The sequence below is a fragment of the Phacochoerus africanus genome, chromosome 2 (genome assembly GCF_016906955.1).
Source record: "Phacochoerus africanus isolate WHEZ1 chromosome 2, ROS_Pafr_v1, whole genome shotgun sequence".
NCBI lineage: Eukaryota > Metazoa > Chordata > Mammalia > Artiodactyla > Suidae > Phacochoerus > Phacochoerus africanus.
Genome location: NC_062545.1, coordinates 68,748,077 through 68,773,734, shown reverse-complemented (window position 1 = coordinate 68,773,734; position 25,658 = coordinate 68,748,077).

Here is a 25,658-nt window from a genome sequence, read left to right as displayed (position 1 = left end):
TTAGTAAATGCTTTAGGCTTGTGGGCAAAATGATCCCTGTTAAAACTATTCAATTCTGCCATTATAGCACAAAAAGCAGTCACAGACATCACAGAAATGAATGAGCACGATTATGTTCCAAGAAAACTTATTTATGGACACTGAACTGAATGTGTTTAATAGTCAGATGATGTAAAACATTATTTTTTATATTTTTCAACTGTGAAATGTAAAAATCATTCCTGGCTCACAGACTATACAAAAACAGGCATTAGGTAGGATGTGGGTCACAAACCATAGTTTGACAGTTTCTGATCGGATCTTAATAATACATTTAACCATACCTGATACAACATGTGTGGAATAAATCCAGAATAACCATAGTAAAAATGTCATCCAAGGAAAGAGAAGCATCGTGCTTTGACCACTAACTCAAAAATATAATGTTGAATAGCCTTCAAAACAGGAAGAGTGAATTTGACAGGTATCCATTTGTTATCTTACCTTCCTTAGCAGATTATTTCAATCGGAAGACTTTTCCTTGTTTAGAGTGCACCAGGATCACCTTCTGAGAGTGAAGTTTTGTTGTTTATTTTCCCTGGTGTAGTTTATTTATTTTTTCAATACATCTATAGCAAATATCTATCTTTATCTAGCACCACTAATTTTTCTAGACATTTGGGATATAAAAGTAAACCAAAGAGGCAAACATGTATACATGATGTTTTCCTTCTAGTGTATCTTTTGATGGGAAGGGGTAGAGAAAGATGTCAAAATATAAAAACAATATAGAATTAAATAACATGATATCTGTGAATGGTTAAATAATATGGGAAGAAAAAAAAAAAAAGCAGATCGAGCCAAAAGAAAAAGACGGAATGGGAAATGGAGTTGAAGAAGTTCTTTTATTTATTTATTTTTTTTACACCTCACTCATGGCACGTGGACCTCCTTGTCCGGGAATGGTCCCAGAGCCACAACAGTATGATGCCAAATCCTTAACCACTAGGCCACCAGGGAACTCCTGAAAAGTTGTATTTTAAATAAGAGGAGATTTGGGAATAATTTGAAAGAAGTTAGGAAATTAGCATTGGAAAAAGCTGGGAGCTGAGAGTTCCCAGGAGAGATAAGAGCCAGCGAGAAATCTCTACGGTCCTAAGGCCGGTATGTCTGCAGCAGCATAAGTCAAGGCAGCAATAGCAGGACAGAAGAAGAGGGATGAAGTAGACTCTGTTTTGATTTAACTCTGTAGACACAAATAGCTTAGCTAATCAGATGCTTGCCAGAGTTTAAGAGAGAGATGGAGAGAGAAGGGAAAAAGAAATGGAAGGGAAGGAGGGAATAAGATTCTAAAGTAAAACAGAGATTCCCCCAAGCATACAAAACCATCTAAGCCAACTGAACAAAAATGAATCTAGCTTATTTCATGAACAAGCAACACTTAGATTATTTCTTGTAAATAGGCACTTTTAATGAGTCCCCTAATGTCTGGAGCCCCACTGTAATAACCAATCACTGTAAAGGTTAAACAACTTTCTTTTTTTTTTCACTTTATAAGCCATCCTGTAATATCACATCCCTAAGCTTTGTTATCACTTTTGTATTTGAAGACTCCCAACTAATAAACTGCTTTTATATGTGCAATAAACTCTTCCTAAATGCTATTTTACTAATCTGGTTTTACTATTTACTGTTTCTGGATTTTTGACCAGGGGAAGATGGGAAGGAGTGAAGGAGAGATGGTGGATGGAAGCAAGAAAATAATCAAGGAATGAAGAAAAAAAGAGTAACAAATATACTACTTAAAAGAGTTTTAGTATATAATAATATAAAAATTCTCTCTGGTAACATCTCACAGACTCAAAGGGGATTGTTTGTAAAATAATGTTAACAAATACAATACCTAAAATAAATAAACTTTATGGTGAGTTAATTTTTCTGCAAGTACTGCATTAAACATTTTCTATACATAGTCTTATTTAATCTTCACAGTGTGAGTAAAGAATCTTTATAACATTGTTTTAAATTATCCTTAATTTGGAAATCGGGAAAGGATTGCTGTGTGTCCATTCAATGTCACACTAGAATGTTTTCTGACAGGACTAGCCCAAAATTCTGTAATTTTCTAGTGTTATATACATCTTATTTTATTGTATTTACTATCTACTATTAATTGAAAGTCTAAGAACGCTGTAAAAGTAGCTGATGGTTTGTATAAAATTAATAGTACTGCAAATACATCATGTCAAATAGCAGTGCAAGAGTGCCTGATGTAGTGCAGTGGGTTAATTATCTGACTTCTCTCTATGGAGGCATGGGTTCGATCCCCAGCCTGGCAGAGTGGTTTAGGGATCCAATGTTGCTGCAGCTGTGGCTTAGGTTGCAGCTCTGGCTTGGATTTGATCTCTGACTGAGGAACTTCCATATGCTGATAGTGTAGCTGAAAAAGAAATAAGAAAATAACAAAAACAAATAGCAATGTAAATGAATGTTGAGATGTAAACAGAAGTACAAGCCTCCTTAAGATATCCCCCCAAAGTTTTACTTATTTTCTGTTGTCAAGCTGTTTTATATGTGATTTATTCATTTATTTATTTATTTTGGCCATGGCCAAGGCATGCAGAAATTCCCCACCCAGGAAACTCTCAAATGGCTGAATCTTAAGATAAAAATTATGGAACTTTTGTGGATCATGAATACTTCTGTGGGCCAGGAGAGAGATAAGATAGAAGACAAGGAAGATAAAAAAACAAGAAGTGGAACAGAGTCTTCACATCAACTACTAGATTCTACTTGTTTCTGAAGCTTAGCCCAGAACCCATCCTTGACTTCCACTGGACAGTCTAGAATCATTATGTGTAAATTCCATATTCTTAAGCTAACTTAAGTGGTGCTATGATTTGGTTGTTTGAAATGCAACCCCAAATTTTTAAAAAAATAAAATGTTTCAACTATAATATATCTCAGTATGTAGCTGGCTGCAGGGTGGACCCAAGTAAGGATTCCCTCTGAGTGGGTTAACCAGTCTTTTTGATATTGCTTATTTTCTCTAAGGCACATGCTAGGGAACCACAGGAACTGAAGATTTTAGGTGATTAGTAGAAAACTATTAGGTCACAAGCTCATACATACCAAGTGTCTGATATGTGTGAGCTCCGCGCTAGGAAGTAGGGACATATTACTGAACTAAACTGATGAAAATCCGTTTCCTCACAAGGATCTTAGGTTTTGGTAAAGAATTGTTCTTAGTGAAATTTCCTCCTCTTTGGTTTGGGAATATAATTAAGAACTTATAATACAAGCTAATTTGTAAGAGGAAATACTTTTGCCTGCTTTAAGATATATGTGAGAGAGTATGAAAGTACCATGATTAAGAAAGACATTCTGAGAAGTGGCAGGGTGGGGTGGGCAAATGATTGAGTCTTGTGACTCAATACCATTTTTGTGAACACTTACCAGGAGGCAAATGGCCATATATCTAAAGATAGAAACACTGAGTGTCCAGGCCTATTATGAAGAAACTGCCAGAACAACAGCATCCAAATCAAATAGTAAGACTTCATAAGATTTCTGGATTTGGGGTACCAGCAACTAGAACTCCTTCAAATGAAATTGCTAATCAGCAAAGTTTTAAGGATTAAAAAGTATAAAGTTAATTCATACAGTTTACATAATTTTTGAATGATAGCTATTCTATAGGAGTATCCTGAATTTACTGAAAGCTTTAATTAAAATATGGGCACGATTCATATCTTTGAGGACTTCATAATTAGGCTGTGCAAAGCTGTGAGGAAATAAATAACAGTACAGAGTAGAGGAGAAAAAAGTTCAGAGGGATGAGCAAAATTATAGATACTGCAACTGCCAAAGGGCCCAGATTTACTCTAAGCCTGAATCTATATGCTTGACATTCAGAGTAAAGCCAAATCTCACTTTAATGAGACCATTTTATCATCAGCTTCTGCCTTCCTCATACAAGTAGCTAGCTGGTAAGAGCAGTATATTAATGATCTACTTTCAAAGCAAACTTTGAAATAAGTCTAAAAATATTACCTTATTCATACATCATTATATTTTATTTAGCAGAATTTTTAAAATCAATGTCTCTACTCTCTATTATGAATGTATTTGTAAATATCACCTTAATGCCCTGTGGAAAGAAGATATACAAAATGTGTCCAAGAATAACAACAATGACAAAGGAATGGAATAAGATAAGGAGACCTAATCTGTAGAATCTCAGATTTCAGAGGTATAAGAGAATTTAGAGATCGTTTAAATAAGCTCCCTTCATGTCGAAGATAAGAAAATCCCAGATAGGTTAAGTGCACATTTAGAGCCAGGAGTAGACACAGATATTCCAATAAAATTGGACATATAACCACAGAAGAGCCAGTGTCTGTACAGTCTTACAACTGAAGAAAATACACACACATACACACAGACTCACACATACACTCACATAAAGACAGATACATGAGTCCCACTTTCAGGTGTTCTTTTTGTCATTGTTCTGTAATGCACAAAAACACCATTTTTATTGATTCAGTAAATACGTATTGACAACATACCATACACCAGGCTTTCTGTTAAGTGTTAGCAAATATAGTCTCTGCTGAAGTATTTGTCTTTTAAAATAATAAACCTTCATGATCATGCTTTGAAATAAAGGTTATGTTAAATCAAGTTTTACCTATACCATAAGGCTTTGACTCCTACTTTTCACTAAGCTATAATTTTAAAGGCATAGTCTCTGAAATAATATTTTCAGAAAATTGCTGTGGATGACATAAATAAATAGCATGCCATGCTAACACTTCCTATAGGAAAGAGCAGATTAAATTATGATTGCTGATAGAGGGGTATTAGTCTCCCACAGGATCAGGCCATCAGCTCAATAGGAAGATGCACAGAATTCAAGTACTGTCCAGATAATACCAGTGGCAAACAATGTTCACTCCGAGATGACGGAGAGTAACATGCATGGAGGGATTTCTGCAGGACAGTCATTTTCCACAACAGCAATTTTTTCCAAGTTATAGATTGGGAAGTTTATCTGGTTTAATTAGAGGGGTACCAAAGGATGGCAGTAATCATAGAAAGGGTCCTAGAAAGCAGAGAGGTATATGAGAAAGTCAAAGTTTCTAGGTAAAATCCACCTCAGGGCAAGGTTTCAAATAACATGGAAAACAATTCCTTGGACATAGTGGGCACTTGTTGAATTAGTGAATAAATTAATAATATTTTCATCATTCACCATTGTAACTGACACATTACTTTTGATCTTTCATCAAATAGATGTTGCTTTGGTACCAAGAATGTTCAAATTACTCTGATAGGTTTTACGGATGATACAAAGTAAAATGGATACAGTTCTGACCTCAAAGTTTTCAGAGTTTAGTCAGAGACCCATGACAATCATATTCATATTTAATTTATAAGGATGCACAGTAAATGCAAATAATTGATAGGTATAAAATTCGAAGGAAAAAAATCACTTGTGGTAAGAAGAAAAAGTGAAATCTATAGTTTGTTTATGAGCAAGAGAGCAACTGAGCTGGAATGAACAGATGTGCATTGGCATCTAAGAGAAATAGTACAGAGCTATTGTTGTGCCAGAGTATAAGGTATAGAAAAAATAAGTAGAGTCATCAAAAAGGGGTTACAAGTTACAACAGGGTCAAATCCTGAAAGCCTTTTAAACTGTTCTTAATTTTCACTTTACTTTGTTGGTATAAAGTATCTGTAGGGCTGTGAGCAGTAGGGTCAGAATCCAAGAGGCTATGTAATGTTTAAAGTGGCAGTCATTTATGGGATAGACAGAAAAAGAAGAAATTGTAGGCATGTAAATAAATTTGATGACTATTTCAAAGGTTCATATAAAAAAACTTTAATATGTATTATATCCCATGAGTCTCAATGTAGGAGAATATAATTTCATAAAAAAATACTGATTCACATAAATTGGATATTTTATAGTAAACTCTTAAAAGTCAAATATTGAGTGTTTTAGACATGTCAGAAGAAGTGATAAAAATCCATGTAATATTAGTTATCCTACTTTATATTGTAGCAAACTCGTAACTACTATCGACTCAATGCTTGGAAAGTTCTTTAAGGAACATTATAATAGAGTTTTTAATGGAAAAAAAGAAGGTCAGTTTCACAGCAAGAGAGGTCTCCATCAAATGATAGGAGAAATTCACAGTTCACTGCCTTTTCTATAGTGCATCTTCTCCTTCTGTTTCTTGCTTGAGTTTGCAGCAGACACCAGTGGCAGGTGGAGGTGGCAAAGGTCAAATTGCTCTGGAGGTTATGAACTAAATCATTTTATATATATAAAGGATGGGAAAAGAATGAGCAGAATTCTCTATGGAAAGAAACATTAAAAGAAAAACTATTTGCAGCTGTCCTACAAAAAAACTAGATCTCTGTCCTCCTAATGTTGCAATCAATTCTTGATTATCTACATTAATTGTGGAAGTAGTTGCACATTAATCTCAAATTCAATTGTATATGATGACCGACTCAAGGACACTTGATAATATTCATGGCATGTTGAGTGTCTTCAAGGACCAAGTCCTAATGATCTAATACCAGTATTCTAACAGTAATTCTTAGGACTCTTAGAGTGCCCTTGAGAGGACTCTATAAAGGAGTGAATAAAACAGAAAAAATGAGTATTCCATTTACTTTATTAACTAGAGAACAGGATGGACATGACATCAACTACAATATGATTTTCACAGGCCTTCCCTGGATTATGCTATGTAGGTAACGTTGTGAATTTAGTTTTATAATGGAGATGTATGCTTTTCTAAAACTACAGAAAATAGAATAAAATCTAAATCAACCTACTGTATGACAAGGCACTGCACAACTACATCAATCCAAAATCTGACTTCAGAAACCAAGTTCTGCCATTCATCATGTTCTGATGAGTTAGAACTGCAGAAAGAAATCTAAAAGCAGCCATTTGAACAGTTTCTATCTCTCTGTCCCCCCATATGTGTGCATGTGTGTGTTACAGCCCAATTTGCACTTCTGATGAAAGTTGTATATGTTAATTTCAGAAAAAAAATGTGTTAAATGTGTCTAATAATTTCCATACAGTATGAGGATATTCACCAATCCCCTAAAAGCCTCTCTTGTGAAACAGATTTTGTGTCTCATGTACAAGGACTTCATTCCCAGTCAATGCTACCCAGTGGTTAGTAAGGCCTTGTGTTATTGGGAGAAAACTGTCATCCAAGTGTGTCTGGACGGATGTTGGGAAATGAAAATAAGCATAGTCATACTCATAATATAATCAATACCAACTGATGGATCAATATGGATGTTTAGGAAGTGAAAATAAGCATAGTTATAATATAATCAATACCAACACCAAAACCTGAAGATTTTATTTAAACTTTCTTTTCTTCTATTTATGTCTTAATTTAAAATAAGATTTTGTTTAAAATAACTAGGAAAAATAGTTACTTTATAAGATAAATAAATAGGAAACTACATGATTTGTTAATGCTACTTAAACCAAGATGATAAACTTAGTCAAAATGTTCCCTTGGAATATGAAGTTCTTAGCACTGAACCTGCTCTAACTCAGTTAGTGCTTTGCCCACAATGTAGTTCTCTTTTAAAAGCCTAGCACTTCTCTTCTTCTGAGTTAAGTGCTTTATCGCTCTGGTCTTGTTTTGATCCTTGAGTGGCTTTGTGATACACAGGACAATTTCTGTTATTTCAAGAAAAGAGTCAGATATCCCAAACCTGTCGAGGAAGCCGGGGGAATCGTAGGTGTGGGTAGTTCACTTTTAGGGGAAAACCCTCCAGCATTCCTGATGTTGTAAACACTGACTTACCCAAGGGTCAGGCAGAGAGAAGAAAGCCAAGACTGCAAAGCAGCAGGAAGGGTAGGATCCTGGCGGCTGTGAGAAAGACAAGGCAATTTCTTGCAGGATTGTTGGGATTTCACCCTAATTGGGTGACCACAAAGCAGAGGAACCTAAGGGCCAGGCAGCCTGTCCTTCCAGCAGGAGCATTCTTGTGGTCCTTCCCACACACAAGGGAAATTGGAACACTTGAAATAGAAACATTTACCTGGAGATTTTGGAATCCTTTTCTCAATCGTTATCCCTCCCGGTGACAACCCAGTTACCGATCCGTTTTAATGTGAATTAGAAAAATAGTGACATTTTATCCAGGTAATGTTCACTTTAAAATATGTAAAACAGAGATAACAGAGAAAAATATTAAGTTAATAAAAGTCTAGGTTGGTATAGATAAATGGTAAAAACGTAATTGTTTTAAATGGAGATATTAAATATGGGAAAATAATAAGGCTCTTACCAACCGAGATTACTCTCTTATTTCATCCATCATTCATATAACACCCTCTAATGTTTTCAGTGGTGACTTCCTTCCATTACCAGTCTTTAGCATACTTCTCAAGATTGTATCTTTGATCCTCTTCTTATTCTCCCATGCATGGTGTCAAAACAAAACATGACATAACAAAACAAAAAAGAAACAACAAACACCTTGACTCTATTTTCTCCAAAAATGTGAACCAGTTTCCCCTTTGTGGTATCCACTCTCTATAGAAGCATTCAGACCCACACACCAGCTCTCCACAGTGCCCTGAGATCTACATCTTTCCTTAGTTCAGTCTTCATGTCACTCCTTTGCACAAAAGCACCTAACTGCACAGAATAGATTTCAGAGGGTATTGTACACCTTGAAACATTGGACCTTATCTCCCTTCCATTTTTATTGCTGGTCCTCCAAACTTGCATTCCCAAGGACACCTAGAACTTGCTTCTCACACCAGGCCCTGCATTTTCATACTTTTTCTTCCACTTAAGATACACAATTTCTTCTATTTATCTTGTGGACCCTCACTTTTCTTTCATGTCCACTTCTCTTCATTCATTCATTCATTCATTCATGACTTTCTAGGTCATAATATTTACTTTTCTCTCAGAATTCACAGGATTTTATTTAATTTTCAACTTCTATTTTCACTTGCATTAAATTTTCTTAGATTCCCTTTGCTTTTTGAAAAGTCTGCCATTTTAAAAAATGTTTAAATTTGTGCCATTAAACTCATATTCACATTTCTTCACTGTTTCATAATATTTTTACTTCAAATTAACCTTTTTTTTCATCCTACTATTTTTCATTTCTTTCAGTCTCAGGGTAATTCAGGAATTACTCATTCATGGTTTTTCTCTTCCTTGATATTGGAGGGAGGAAAGTGCCAGTGTATGTGGGAATAAATGTGATCAAAACTCTTTGGATTAGACAGACTGGGTTTAGATTTTGTATCCAGTACTACCTAGATATGTAGGCTTAGTTACCATCCTTATCACTTTCATTCAACAATTATTATAACACTTACAATTGAGGATTTTTCAAAGATACATACATACTTAACATCAGTGCATGTTAAGTCCTTAGCCAGAAAGAGGCATTAAAATACGTTATGTCCTCTCTTTTCTTGTTTATGTCTCAGCACAAGTAAAGATATAGGTAAACTTAATTATAAAAGCATGTAGAGCAAAATTCCCACACTGGGCTTTAGTTAGAACATTAAGAATATTCTTTTAAAATTCATACTTAATGATCTTAATATCCTGAGCATCTTGCTTCTGAGAAACAAGGCCACATGGTGGAAGAGACCTGAATTCCAATCTCCCAGCTTTGTCACTCCCTCATTGTAAGATTCTGGGCAAGTTAATTAAGCTGAGTTTCAGCTTACATGTCTTTAAAAAAATCAGTGTAATAATGCTTATCCCTCAATGGATTGTTTGAGGATTAAATAAGATTGAGTTTGATTCACAGTTATACCTTTGCAAGTATTGATGATTCTTGAAGGAAATAGTCTTACAGTGTGATTTGTTTCATAAAGTTGAACAACATAGAATCCAGCATTGACATGAAATTTTGTAGAATAATCCTACCACTTCTAGTAGGATTCTAAAGAAAACATTTCTCTCTATAATGTGCTTCTCTTGTCAGAATAAAAAACAAACAACAAAAACATAGCCAAGTAAATATTTTAAAATCTTACATACCTTCTTTTCTCTTTATTCTATTTTTATCAATTCTATTCTAGTCCCTTTGAATTTGACTCCATAAGACACATATATTCATTCCTATCCTCTCCTGCTATTCCCATCATTTACAACTCCGGCTGTACTTCAGAATCCACTGAAGAGCTGTGGAGAAAAGATGAATGTCTAGGTTACATTCCAGATCAATTGAATGGGAATCTCATAATTGTTCTTAAACTTTATCGTGAATCAGATTCATCTCGAGAGCCTCACAAAACACAAGTTTTGGGGACTCATCCCCAGAGTTTTTGTTTCTTTCTTTCTTTGGTTTCTTTTAGGGGCTCATCCGAGGGATATGGAGGTTCCCAGGCTAGGCATTGAATCAAAGCTGTAGCTACTGTCCTATGCCACAGCCACAGCAACACCAGATCCAAGCCACATCTGCAACCTACACCACAACTCATGGCAATGCTGAGCAAATCCAGAGATCGAACCTGCGTCCTCATGGATGATAATCAGATTTGTTCCTGCTAAGCCCCGATGTGAACTCCAGGGATGAAGTTTCTGATTAAGTAGATCTGATTTTGTAGTGGAGCTCACATATTTGCATTTCAAACAAATTTTCAAGTAATGCTGATGCTGCTGGTCCAGGGAGCACTTTTGAGAACTACTGCACTAAAGAGTAAGACACTGATCTTAGTATTTTTTTAAGTTCTCACATGATTCTTAGCAAGAGTTGGGAATTCCTGCATTAGCCTTTGCTTAGTTTCAAAAGCTATTAATTTTGCCAGGCATTGCTATTGAGACCATTTCCAACCCACAGCCTAGACTTGCTATCTTAGTTGTCAAGATTGTAGTCAAGATTGTATGGTAAGCATGTCACTCATTCATTAATCCAGTCATCCATATAGCCACCCATTCATTCAACACTTAAAGTTGAAATAAATTTCTTGCCATCAGAATTTTATGGCCTTGTGAGGAAGACTAACAAACACAAATTTCAGTATAATGTAAATGTGATTAATATGGGGATGTAGAAATGGGAGAAAAGACTCATCCTGTCTTCAAAAAAGGACATGGTGTTGATGTTAAGTCTTGGATTGCAAGTATGAATCCAACAAGTGAGATAAGTAGAGAAGAAAATTCTAAAACATATTTTTGGTTTGGTTTTTAATGTTTGTTTTCTTAGAAGGTGCACATTATAATGACGGTCTCTTAGAAGATTCATTTTATTACGAGATATTTATCACAATGTGATCTAGGCTGACTATGAGACACTGGAATGGGATGAGAGTGAGAAGACGACAAATAAATTTGGTCAGGTGATACTGAAATTCAGTACACATTTTAAAGTCAATGTCAGCACATACCCACATTCTATAACTCCAAATAATCCTTACTTAGCAAAAAGAGTAACAGGACAGAGAAGCAACAGTTTTCATCTAAAAATTTATTGTAGCTATTTATTGTTGAGCCCCTCCAGACCCCCCAGTGCACTCAGCATCTGGAGTTACTTATGCCTGGTCAGTACAATCTAAGATGGGCTATAAATCAGGCTCCATTCTTTGACTCCATTGGTGCCACTTGAAAGAATAATTTGCACCTGCACCATAGGCTCAGATTCAAACTTTGCTGCCTGGTTATGCATCATTCCAAGTAAAAAACAAACTACTTCTGCTCTGATCACCTGCCACCCTGACCCTTCATCTTTTCTCTATAAACATAGCCTTCAGAAGTGGTCTAAGATGTGACAGACAACCTAACAGCTTTTTTGAAGGCTCTGTTCATGTGCTGTTCTTTTGATTGCAAAGAGCCAATTGTGTGCTCCTTTGTAAGAGTGCCTACCTACCTGTTAAATGGTTGCTGCCAGTTGCTGTATTTTTATTATTAACAATGGCTGGTGTTGCCATGTCTTCATTTAAATATCTGAGGTGAGTACACAGTTCAAATACACTTGTGACAAACATGAAAATGCTTAATTTGTTCCCATGACTCCAGCACTGAAGTAAATAATATCTGCATTGCTCCTGTCTGACACCTGCAATGAACATCAAATCTTTCACTTGCTTCAATATTTAATTCCATTTCCCAGAAACATTTAACTTGTCTGTGTGTACCAAGCTGTTTTCATTAATACTCTCAAATTAACCTCAACTAATTACAGCATATGAAAATAATAATATACACTTTTGTAATGAATGCAATACAAAAAAGTATTATTGGCATATATATTCAATTCTAAATGAAACACTTAGAGAATAAAATATATCAGAATTTTAGAACGAACTTGGATGTAATCTAGTCTTAATGTATATATACATGAAGATATCAAGTCCCAATAAAGTTGTATAACACATACCTTTAATGGAAGACCTAAAACCCCAGGTATTCTGACTTCATATTCAGGAATATTTTAATTAAAATCACCTTTCGAAGTGTTTTTTTTTTTAATAAAAGCTGTCTAACAATGGCAAAATTCATGTATAGAACTAAAATACATTTACATATTATTGAATTAGACTATTCTCATTTAAAAATTTTCAATGCTGTACTCTTGTGCAAAATCAAAAGTTTATACTTTAACCGTTGTCTATGTTCATTTGATAAAGAATCTCTTATGGGCCCATTGTAATTTATTCATTCTGCTTTAATGATGCCATTTTCTGCACTTTTTATTTGACAACAGTCTTGCCTTGTCTCTTTGGAGTATCACAGACAGCTGCAGAAGAGAGATCCAACTGCATATTGGCAGGAGCCCACAGGCATATAAGGCTGTTTGGGGTACAACTGCAGTTTAATTTAGGTTGATGAGAAAACACACCAGTTTGCTTAACAGGAATTTGGCCACATCTTTTGCTGAATATTTATATGCTTCTAAATTTCTAGTATTCTTAAGAAATACATTTTTTTGGTCTATTTAACATTCTGTATATTAAAGATCTGGGGGTTTTCTCTCAGCTAGAACTAGGTTATTTAGTCCAAGTAGAAATTTCACCGATAAGAAAACATACCCTGAGAGGTTAAGGAATATTAGCGAAATTACATAGTTCATTATAAAACTAAATTTCAGGATTCCCATTAATTCTGATTACCACTGGACAATAAGCTTTTTAGCAGGCATTATTAAGCAAGCATCATATTTGAAAATGATGTTTTCTTAATAAAATTCCTAGATAAAACAACACAAAATTCATGACTTTTACTTCTCTCCAGCCTGCTCACCTCACCGAAATTACGACAGTGCTCTCATAATAAACCATAATGATCTAAAGCCATTCAGTAATTATTTTCTGCTCTATTTTTTATGGTTTTCTTTTATATATATATATAATAATTTTCATTTTTTCCCATTATAGCTGGTTTACAACGTTGTGTCAATTTTCTACTATACAGCATGGTGACCCAGTTACACATACATGTGTACCCGTGTGGCTCACAAGGTAACTATTCTGCTCTATTTTTTAAACTGTAGTGTCATCCTCTCCATTTTTCTAAGAGTCATAAAATTAGACTCTGTCTGAGAATGCATCCTGTACTATCTTTCTCGTATTTTATGAGCCTTCTGCATTATTCCACTGTGTGAATCCACTAACCTCTCTTAGAACACTTTTTTTTTTTTTGTCTTTTTGCTATTTCTTGGGCCGCTCCGGCGGCATATGGAGGTTCCCAGGCTAGGGGTCGAATCAGAGCTATGGCCACTGGCCTGCGCCAGAGCCACAGCAACGCAGGATCCGAGCTGCGTCTGCAACCTACACCACAGCTCAGGGCAACGCCGGATCGTTAACCCACTGAGCAAGCGCAGGGATCCAACCCGCAACCTCATGGTTCCTAGTCGGATTCGTTAACCACTGCGCCACGACGGGAACTCCGATTAGAACACTTTTAATAGAAGAAAACTTTTGAGGCAAACTTCCGTTTATTAGGAAACTCTAACAAATTTAGTGATTATTTTATTCAACTAGTATTTAATTTAGATATACTATAAATCTGGTGATAGGCTAATAAGCACTACGACATTTCAAAAAAAACAAATCACCATTGGTGACATCAGTAGTTCAGTCTAGGAGAGGACAAAAATAAGGCCTGTGTGCAAATAAACATAATGCAAATTAAATCTGATGAGTTCTGTAAAGCATTTAGATGAAGTAACAAGAGATAATATGTTCTGAGTTATTTGTCTGTGCCAGATACTGTCCATGTAAGAGTGATGTGTTAAATGCTCAAGGAGGAGAGACTGTCATCCTCTAAATATTGCTCATGAAGAGATCAAAGCTTGGAATGTCAAACGCTATCTCCAAGTCATACATTCTGTTAGTGGTGGATCTGGAATCTAAACTGAAGTCTGTTTCCAACCAGCACTTCAGCACCATGATATTTTGCTAATGTTAAAGGAAACAGATGTTTTGTATAATTAGAGGTAGGATTAAAAAATCATAATGAGAGAATAAAATGGACAAAAGCTGATAGAAAGAAATCTTAGATCATAAACAATAAAAAGAATTTCAAGAAAGATGAGATTGTGAGGGGATAAGTTGGAAACGAGGGCTGCTGTCAGATTTCAAAGAATCTGGACCACCCACCGACTATATATGTTAGCTATTGAGGAGCTTTAAAAATTTTGAACATAAAAATGGCAAAATGGTATTCATTTTGGAGGAGTTTGAGAAAATGTTAGATGAAGCTAGAGATGGAGAAGCAATAGGTTCAACTGTGGCAGGAACAATGAAAGTGATTTTTTTTTTAACCATGAGTCAACAAATTTCTCCCTACATTTTTTATATTCTTGATCATATTTCTGCCTTCTGGGATGACATAGAATACGTGCTCTGATGTTTTTTACAATCTAATACAAAGTTATAAGAAAAATATGTTTTAATGTATTCATTGCAAAATATCAAAATTGTCTTATGCCCTGCTTGCCAAATATTCTATTCTGGAAACTTGGCATATAAATGAATATGTACTTCCAGGTTCCTTTAAAATATACAAGGACTATTTACACCAATAGCACCTAGACAGAAACTATATAACAGATTTATTAATGTTTTCAAGATTTATACAAATGTATGTGAAACAGTTCCTGAATGCATAATGCACAGTAAAACATGCTTGCTTATGATTAAGATACTTATGAGAAAAATATATAGAGTGTTTATAGTCTGACAATAGGAGTATGAAAATATTGCATGAGGTCCAGTACTATAGTGAAATATGTAGGAATTGATTATACCAATTGTTAGGAAATTTATAATATTAAAATGAATATAAACACTTATCCTTAATCTGTATTCCGAAACTATTTGTCCTAAGCAACAAAATAACCTCAAAAACTATCTATATTTTGACTTCTTTTATGCATATATATTTTTATTTCACATAAAAACCTAGATAATAAGACAATATTTTAAAATAATTCCTCTATTTTAAATATATTCAGGATTAATGTCAAAATTCTTAAGAATGTGCACACTATATGAACCATCCATTTCAACTTATTTTAAGGATACACTAATGGCTATATGCCAAAAGGTAGCAACAAGAATGTCTATTATATCTTGCTTATATTAAAGAAAATTTGAGTATCTAATGACTAAATAATGCCCTGAAAATTTAAAAGTTATTTTTGTGAGTGTATATTTAATAAATAGGGAATTATTTTAAATAATTTAACTAAAAAAATCTAGGCTATAAGACAATAAGTAGGAAGTAATAAAATGCATGCATATCTAACATGTTAATACAGTTTTCACTGGGTGGTAGTTTCATAGCATGTTTTATGCTTTTGTTCATTTAGCAAATTCTGCATTAGGACATATCTTGAAAATTATGTGAACTACAGGGAGCCCTTTTGGTTTCCAGACTTTGAGGGTATTCGTTTCACTGCCGTTTTCTTCAGTCATGTTTCTGATTATGGCTTTCATCCCAAATTTTCTGTTTCAGATATTTGTTTTCTCCATATGAACCAGCTTCTCACTTATTATTTCATTAATTATTAAGCAATCTGTAAGAAATATCTCAAAATTACTCAACTTTCTACATTGTTTAGTCATCTTTATAGTGCCTTGATATTCTGTTATGATATATTTAATTTCTTTTCGGTCATTCATGCCACACAATATTTTAGTGGTATATTTTTCATTTTAATGTATATCCTCTTCATGGTGTTTGTTTTACTCTCAAGGTAAAATATTTGAAAATATTTGAAAACAAAAGGACCAATAAGGGATTAGTCTCCAAAATATACGAACATTTCATGCAGCTCAATATTAAAAAAATGAACAACTCAATTAAAAATGGGCAGAAGATCTAAATAGACGCTTCTCTAAAGAAGCCATACAATAGATGGGATAAGATGGGAGAATACAAGGACTGGAGTTCAACTTCTATCCTAAAAACAGCGAAATTACAAACAAATTCTGAGCAATCTTCAACCAAATGGACTGGAAACTTTCAAGAAGGTATCCTACTCCAGAAGACAAAGAGGAGGCCACATCAAGAGGTAAGAGGTAAGATACCTCCCAGGTGGGAAGCCCCACAGACCAGAAAGTAACTGTATCACAGAGAATCACCTATAGGAGTGAGAGTTCTGAGCCCCATGTCAAGTCCCCATGCCTGGGGATCTGGCATTGGGAGAAAGAGCCCCCAGAGCATCTGGCATTGAAGGCCAGTGGGACTTGTGTGCAGGAGCTCCATGGGACTTGGGGAAACAGAGACCCATTCTTAAAAGGTGCACACAGACTTTGACATGCACTGGGTCCCAGGGCAAAGCAAAGTCTCCATAGGAATCTGGGTCAAACCTGACTGCAGTTCTTAGAGGATCTCCTTGGAAAATAGGGGGTGAATGTGGTTTGTTGTGGGGGAAGGCCATGGAAGCAAATCTCTTGGGAATATTCATCAATGTGCATTTCTCAGGAGGTGGCCATTTGGGCAAATCTGGCCCCACCCATCAGAGCTGAGAAGCCCCAGGCCAAACAACAATCCAGGTGGGATCACAGCACCACTCATCAGTAAACAGGCTACCTAAAGCCCCCCCAGGCACAAAGCTGCCTCTAATCTCACCCAGAGACAAATCCCCACCCACCAGAGGGATAGGAATCAGCCCCACTAGTCCCTCCCATCAGGAAGCCTACAGAGAGGCCCCATACCAATTTCAGCCACAAGGGGGGTAGACACCAGAAGTAAGAGAGGCTACAACTCTATTATCTGTAAAAAGGTCACCACACCAAAAACCTATAAAAATGAAAAGACAGAGAACTCTGACTCAGATAAGGTAAAAGGAAAAAAAAAAAAAAAGCAGAAAAACAGCTAAGTGATCAGGAGGTTCTCAGCCTCCAGGAAAAAGACTTAGGCCAAACACTCTCTGATATAAATGCAAACAACATCTTCTCAGATCCACCTCTTAGAGTAGTGACAGTAAAAACAAAAATAAACAAATGGGACCTAATCAAACTGAAAAGTTTCTGCACAGCAAAGGAAACTCTAAACAAAACAAAAAGACAACCCACAGAATGGGAGAAAATATTTGCAAATGAATCTACTGCCAAGGGATTAATCTCCAAAATTTATATACATCTCCTACCACTCAATACCAAAGAAACAAACAACCCCATCGAAACATGGGCAGAAGATTTAAACAGACAATTTTCCAAAGAAGACATATGGATAGCCAAAAAACACATGAAAAGATGTACAACATCACTCATCATTAGAGAAATGCAAATCAAATCCACTATTAGGTACCACCTTACACCAGCCAGAGTGGCCATCATCAAAAAGTCTACAAACAATAAGTGCTGGAGAAGGTGTGGAGAAAAAGGAACCCTATTATGCTGTTGGTGGGATTGTAATTTGGTGCAACCATTGTGGAAAACAGTATGGAGATTCCTCAGAAAACTCAAAATAGAACTACCATTTGACCCAGCAATCCCACTCCTTGGCATCTATCCAGAGAAAATCATAACTAGAATAGTCACATGTACTCCAATGTTCATTGCAGCACTATTTGCAATAGCCAAGACATGGAAACAACCTAAATATCCATCAATAGAGGAGTAGGTAAAGAAGATGTGGTACATATACACAATAGAATATTACTCTGCCATTAAAAGGAAAGAAATAATGGCATTTTTAGCAACATGGATGGACCTAGAAATTATCATGCTAAGTAAAGTCAGTCAGACAATGAGACATCAACATCAAATGCTATCACTTACATGTGTAATCTAAAAAAGGGACACAATGAACTTCTTTGCAGACAGATACTGACTCATAGACTTTGAAAAACTTATGGTTTCCAAATGAGACAGGTTAAGGGGTGTGGGGATGTACTGAGGGTTTGGGATGGAAATGCTATAAAATTTGGTTGTGATGATTGTTGTACACCTATAAATGTAATACAATTCATTAAGTAAAAAAAAAAAAAGCCATTCCAATGACCAAAAAGAACATGAAACTCTAATTATTAGCAAGATACAAATCAATGCTACAATGAGGTATCACCTAACACCAGTCAGAAGGGCCATCATCAAAAAGTCTACAAATAATAAGTGCTAAAGAGGGAATGGAGAAAATGCCACCCTCCTACACTGTTGGTGGGAATGTAAGAGGTACCACTGTGGAGAACAGTATGGAGGTTCCTTAAAAGCTAAAAAAAAAATCAGAGTTCTCTGATGGCTCAGCAGGTTAAGAATCCAGCATTGTCATTGCTGTGGTACAGGTTTGATCCCTGGACTGAGGGGAAAAAAAGAATCTAAAAATAGAGCTATAATATGATCCAGCATTCCCAGTGCTGGACATATATCTGGAGAAAACCACAATTTGAAAAGATATATGCAGCACTGTCTGTAATAGTTAGGACATGGAAGAATCCTAACTGTCCATTGGCCATGGAATGGATAAGGAAAATGTGGTACATATGTGGTACATATATATAATATATATATATATATAATCACATGTATATACATATATATTATGGATATATAATTATACATTATATATATATTGTATACATGTATATAATTATATATACACTAGATATATAATATACAATTATAAGATATATAATATACAATTACATATATTATAATATATATTCTAATTATATATATATTACATAATTATACATTTTTATATACTACTATGCATAAAATAAGTAATCAACAAGGACCTAGTGTATAGCACAGGAGACTCTACTCAATATTCTGTAATAATCTATATGGAAAAAAAATCTGAAAAGGAATGGATATATGTATGTGTATAACTGAATAACTTTGCTGGACACCTGCAATAATCACATCTTGTATATCAACTGTACTCCAATATAAAATAAAAATTTAATTTAAAAAAACAAGATTCACTAGTTTAATAGGGTATTGAAGTCTTGCTATGGAAATCATTCAATGTTAGCAAGAGAAAGCTTTGTTCAATGTTTCACTGGAAAGCTAATAAATACTTAAAGCTTCCTCTTAGAATAATAAATCCAGCAAATCCATGATGATGACTTACTTTATATGAATGAGAAGTTACAATCAGCACTTAAGGATTTGTTAGTACATTTCTCTGAGACTGGCCCTTTGGGAGGAGGATGAAAAATGAAAAAAATACTGAGCATGATGGTAGAGGTGGGGAACAGGAATGAAAAGAGATGAAAGGGAAGATCTGGAGATAAGGACTTATCCAGAATCCCTTCTGATGTTGATCCCATTTGGACTCAAAGAGTACACCACATAAGAATAATAAAAGGTTTTGAAATATGTACTTTCTTCTTTCTTTCCTATCAGTGATTGCCTACTCATAGAATGGTTTCGTATTTGTAACTACAAAACATTGATGCAACACCAAGATTATATGAGGATATTTTATCTTCCCCAACAACTTTCCCAAGAATAAAGAACGCTCATTTCAGCAATTTCACATGACCGTAGGCACTATTGTATGAAATATTTAATAAATAAATTACTCGTGAAATGGACAAAATTGTGAGTCAGAATGCCATGATGATCCTAGACTAATATTCATCCCTCTGATGACTTGACTTAAATAAACAAGAAACTTCATTCCTCTAGTTGACCCCCTCACAAGGTTCACCATAAAGTACAAAATACTAGAGGCATTAATAACGTTAATCTCACATTTTTCTCCTCCAATCACACGGAAAAAGAGTGGTGTCTCCTCTCCACATGAAAATAAGTATTGGAATAGATCTGGGCCCATGTGCCCACAGTTTTACTATGTTCTCCTCAAAGAACTCAGAATGGAACATCTTACTAGGCAAAGTCCAAAAGTCATGAAGTCATGTCTTAAGAGTGCATGAAAGGTAATGCCTATTCATGAATTCACTCTCTTCTGTTTCCTCAGTAAATAAAGCGTTACTCATCAAGTTAGCTTAGTTCAATGTTTTAACTACCTTTTATTTTTCTGAATTCATACTCAGTGAGCTCTCTTCCATTTCCTGTTCTCTTTCGTAGTAAATCTTCCTTTTCTAAGGCCCAATTTCTCTTTCACGAGTAAATGGATTTTAGTTGCCAAAAAAACAAAAAAAAAAGAGATTGGGGAGATATTACTTATATTTCCAGGAATCCATCCCACTTCCCAGAAAAATTTACTAAAGAAGGCCTTCAGTGGGAGAGGAGGGGAGTGCCTGCCTGAATATGTGATATATCATTTGGTGTACCCCCAGGCATACTTTACTTCATATAGTTCTTGTTGGGATATATCTTTGATGTATATGAGAATCCTAAAGCAAAAGGATAAATTATTGGATTAGGAAACTAATTTTCCATCTCTGATACTTATTAGTAAGATAAGCATAGAAGGCCTTTGATACAGTTTATAAAATATCAGAGACAATCCCCATCAATTTTTTACTGTCTTCTTTCTGATAAAATTTGACATAACCTATTGTCTTTTCAGAGGGCTCAATTAAGAGCCCTGCAAAAGTGAGATTATTTTTATTCTTATTGGCATGAGTTAATTATTTAATTTGATAGGTAACACAAGGGCCAGACATTTCTATTAGAATATCAACTGCAAGGCTGTCATGCTACCATTTTTCATTTATGCACCTATATCTTTATTCTTTTATTTCTCCTTCACTGCCTTCTTCTTGTCTTCTACATACCTTCTCATTTTCTCCTTTTCCTGTGAATGTTTAATACCTTCGTGGTGAACTCACAGGAACCAAGCCCTGTAGCTGGCTCTTAAGGATAAAGCAGTTGTGCACCTAAATTTAGTGCAAATGCTGATTGTACTTTCTAATTCTCATGTAAGTAATCTTACTTCTCATATATATCACTTCAAATATTCCATTATTTGCTTTCCTTTTTATTGAGGCAAACACTGGGCAATAAAGTAGCTGTCTGTCCTCTCTGCACACCATGGTGAGGCAACTTTACTACAATGTGTGAGTTGGTGGCTCCTGAAGGGATGGCACTTGAAAGGACAAGTGATACAGTGGTGCATTGTGGGGGATGAGCAAGATATGTCCACTGAGACTGAAGAATTCTTCAGAAATATGAATGAGAAAATTAGATGAGAACTAAGAACCCAGAGGATTGTGTTGCTTAAAGTCCATGAAATTACTTGAGAACTAAATTATGAAAAAGATGAGATGATTCTAGGGCAGGAGGTCAACTTTATCTCTGTTTTTCACTCTTATTAATATGGAAAAAAAGTCCTTTTATGCGAAAAAAATTTGCAAGGTATCTCCCTTAGGTTTTTATATTATATGTTTACTAATTAAAAGCCTTTTCTAACCTTTAAATGATAAATTGCCAGTAAATATCTCCATAATATTCACATACCTGGTATAATTTCTTCTAGAGCAAAAGGCAGCCAGCATAGCATTATTTATTAAGAAGAGAAATTGAGCTCTTCATAAAGTACTGAGTGTGTGTTCCTTTGGCATATTCTAAACACAGATCCTTGAAAACATTCAATTAATAATGTGTTGAGATGTATCTGTGCCCTACCCACTAATCACAGAATGAAAACATACATTCTTTCAGTTTTTTCATTTTTAATGTTTAATCTCAAAACGTAAATTTTCCCCTACAGAGAACATCAAAAGACAAATTCCCTTAGTGGCATTTTACAATTAATTTTAATATCCGTGAACTAAGCACATAAATTCTTCCAGTCGCAGCATATGCAAATGTGTCTCTGCATATCTTTGAAGTAGCTGTTATTAAATGCAGATACCATCTCTGCTTGGGGCTGAACATTAAAATAATTTTTGCAAAATAACAAAATATGCCATATGTTATTTTCTAGATGATTTGTTCTATTCAATAATTTCCTTAGGCAGGAAAAGCAAAAATGCTGTAACTCAAATTCTATACTTTACACTCATGGAATGTGAGTCTAAGTATGAATGAAGGTTTCAAAATAAAGTCAAATATCCTAAAACTAGAGATAAAAGATATAATAGAGAGGAAAGCTTAGACAAGAGCCATTGAAATAAAAGATTTCACTTGGGAAATTTGAATTAGATACTTGAAAAAATGAATTATCCCAAATTATGAGGAGTTTGCAGTATTTTATGCATCTACATCTATATTTTGGTAATATGCCTGTGTAATTGTCAGTGTTCTCCAAAAAAAAGAAACAATATAAAACCATATATATATATATATATATGTATATATACATATATATATATGTAGGGATTACATAAAATAGGGAATTGGCTCACACAATTATGGAGGCTGGCAAGTCAATCTGCAGAGTGGGCTGGCAGGCTGGAGACCAAAGGAAAATTGGTGTTCCAGTTTCAAGGCTGTCAGGCAGGAAATGCCAATGTGGCGTTGCAGATAAGGTCTAAACGCAGTCTGCTAGAGAATTATCTCTTACCTGGGGGAGGACAGTTTATTCAATTTAGACTTTTAACTGATCAAATGAGGCCCATTCAAATTATAGAGGGTAATCTTTATTCTGCCAATTAAAATTTTAATTCTATCCAAAAATACCCTTGCAGAAATGTCTAGAATATTTTTGCCAACCCCCTGGGCCCCTCACGAACCAAGTAAACATATAAAATAAACTATCACCCCCTCTAAATCATTTTAAATGAAAAATCTTGTCTGTATATAACAAGTTAAAAATTAAGATTTTCACATCAAAATATCCATTGGGATAAAAAGAAATAGCTGTACAAGTAAGTCTGATACTTTTTATAAAGTAAATTTAAAGTAAAACACTTACCTAATCAAACTTGAGACAAATGATCATTAATTTTAAATTGAAAATCTCATATAATATTCAATGCACAGTGGGGATTAAAAATTTGATATTAAGATAGAACATTGTTTTTCAAATGAGAAGTGACTGTCGTTATTACTGGAGAGTTTTTAGGAAATCATGAAATTAAAACTTGGGACACTGAGTTAATCACAAGGGGTACACATGGTAAGCTTGGCTGATTTTGTTCTAGGCAAAGAGCTTTAAAATGATAATAGAAACATTATTGATAATCTTTGTGGAAAGCCCATATGGGTTAGTAGAAGAATAAAACATCCATGAATTTTGAAAAATGGCTTAGCCTCTAAAATTCCCCAAATTCTAGAATTTGTTATTAAATAAATGGACTTGAGGGCACCCTAGAAGCTATTAAAATAGTATGGAATTTCATTTATTTTTGAAGAATTAATAAATTGGTATAGCAAGAGAATAAGTACATTTCTATAAAGGATATGGCTAGATTGAGTTAGACAAATTGGAATTAGGCTGAAAAAGTATTCCAATGATTCGATTTCAACTTAGGGTAATATTTGGTGGAATTTTCTCCAAGTCTCTGTCCTGTTTAGTATACTTCTAATGAATAGGATACAGTAAAAGGGGTAATGTTGAGTATAGAGGTAGTTTCCAAAAGAGTGGAAAGTTTAGTTAATAAGTTGTGATTTGAAAAAAAAAAAGAAAAAGAGAGAGAGAGTAAACAAGGACTTCAAAATTACAGCAGCAGGGAGGTCCCAATGTGGTGCAGCAGAAATAAATCAGACTAGTGTCCATGAGAGAAAAAGAGAGAGAGAGTAAACAAGGACTTCAAAATTACAGCAGCTGGGAGGTCCCATTGTGCTGCAGCAGAAATAAATCAGACTAGTATCCATGAGGATGAGGGTTGGATCCCTGGCCTCACTTAGTGGGTGAAGGATCTGGCATTGCCATGAGCTGTGGTATAGGCCACAGATGCAGCTTGGATCTCATGTTGCTGTGGCTGTGGCATAGGCTAGCTGCTGTAGCTCCAATTCGACTCCTAGCCTGGGAACTTCCATAAGCCATGGGTGCAGCCCCAAAAAGCAAAAAGAAAAGAAAAGAAAAGAAAAGAAATTACAGCAGAAAAATTTTATTATGGAACAAAGTTAGGGAGATTTCAAAGGTAAAATTTTGTTCTTGTATGTTGGTTTTAGAAAGCAATATTTCTTCAAAAGTTCATGGCCAAAAATGTGTGGACCAGAATTTAGGAAGAGGCTTCCATTTATGGCTGATTATGAGAGACTAAAAATCCTGCAAGTTCTTATATTAAAGGGCAACTAAAATAATGACCAAATAATTTAAAACATGTTTTTAATTCAAAGATTATAAAGCAAGACATTGATTTCCTCAGAAGCTAGATCCAGGTGTTTGGTTAACTGAGTTTTAAACAATCTTATTAATGTATAATTGACATTTAATAAACCGTACCTATTTAAAGTGTATGATTCTACAATTTTGAGAAATGTATACACACATGAAAAACTTACACATTCAAGGTAATGAATTTATCTATCTCCCCAAAAGTTTCCCTGTGATTTTTTTATAGTCCCTTCTTTGCTTCCCTTCCCAGGGAACCACCGATTTACTTCCTGTCCCATAGATTAGTTTGCATTTCTAGAATTTTAGCCATCTTAAATCATCTATGGATGTTTTTAAAACATATGTACTCATTTTTTGTCTGATATCTTTCAATAAGAGTAATTATTTTGAGGTTCATCCCTGTTCAAGTATGCACAATTCATTCTATTTTATGATAAATATTATCCTATTGTAGGAATACCCTACAGTTTGCTCATCTATTTAACAACTAACACACACCTGGGTTGCTTCCAGTTTGGGGCTCTTGCAAATAAAGCTGCAGTGGATGTGCCTCTACAAGATTTTGTATGGAAATATGATTTCATTTCTCTTAAGTAACTAACGAATAGAATGGTTAGATCATGTCATAAGGGTATATTTAACTTTTTCAGAAACTGCAGAACTATTTTCTAAAGTGGTTGCAACATTTTATATTCCAAGGAGAAGTGATCCAAGCTCCATTTTCTCCACACCTTTGGCAACCATTTTATGGCTAGTCTTTTAATGTTTAGTCAGATTAATAGTTTTATAGTGATACTTCTTTGTGGATTTGGGTTTTTCTAATAATGACGTTGAGCATTTTTTCACTTGCATATTTATCATCTGTATATCTTCTTTGATAAAGTATCTATAGCAGTATTGTTGGTGAAGTGTCAAGTCAAAACAATCTTTTTTTTTGTCTTTTTGCCATTTCTTGGGCCGCTCCTGCAGCATATGGAGGTTCCCAGGCTAGGGGTCGAATCAGAGCTGTAGCTGCCAGCCTATGCCAGAGCCACAGCAACGCGGGATCCAAGCAGC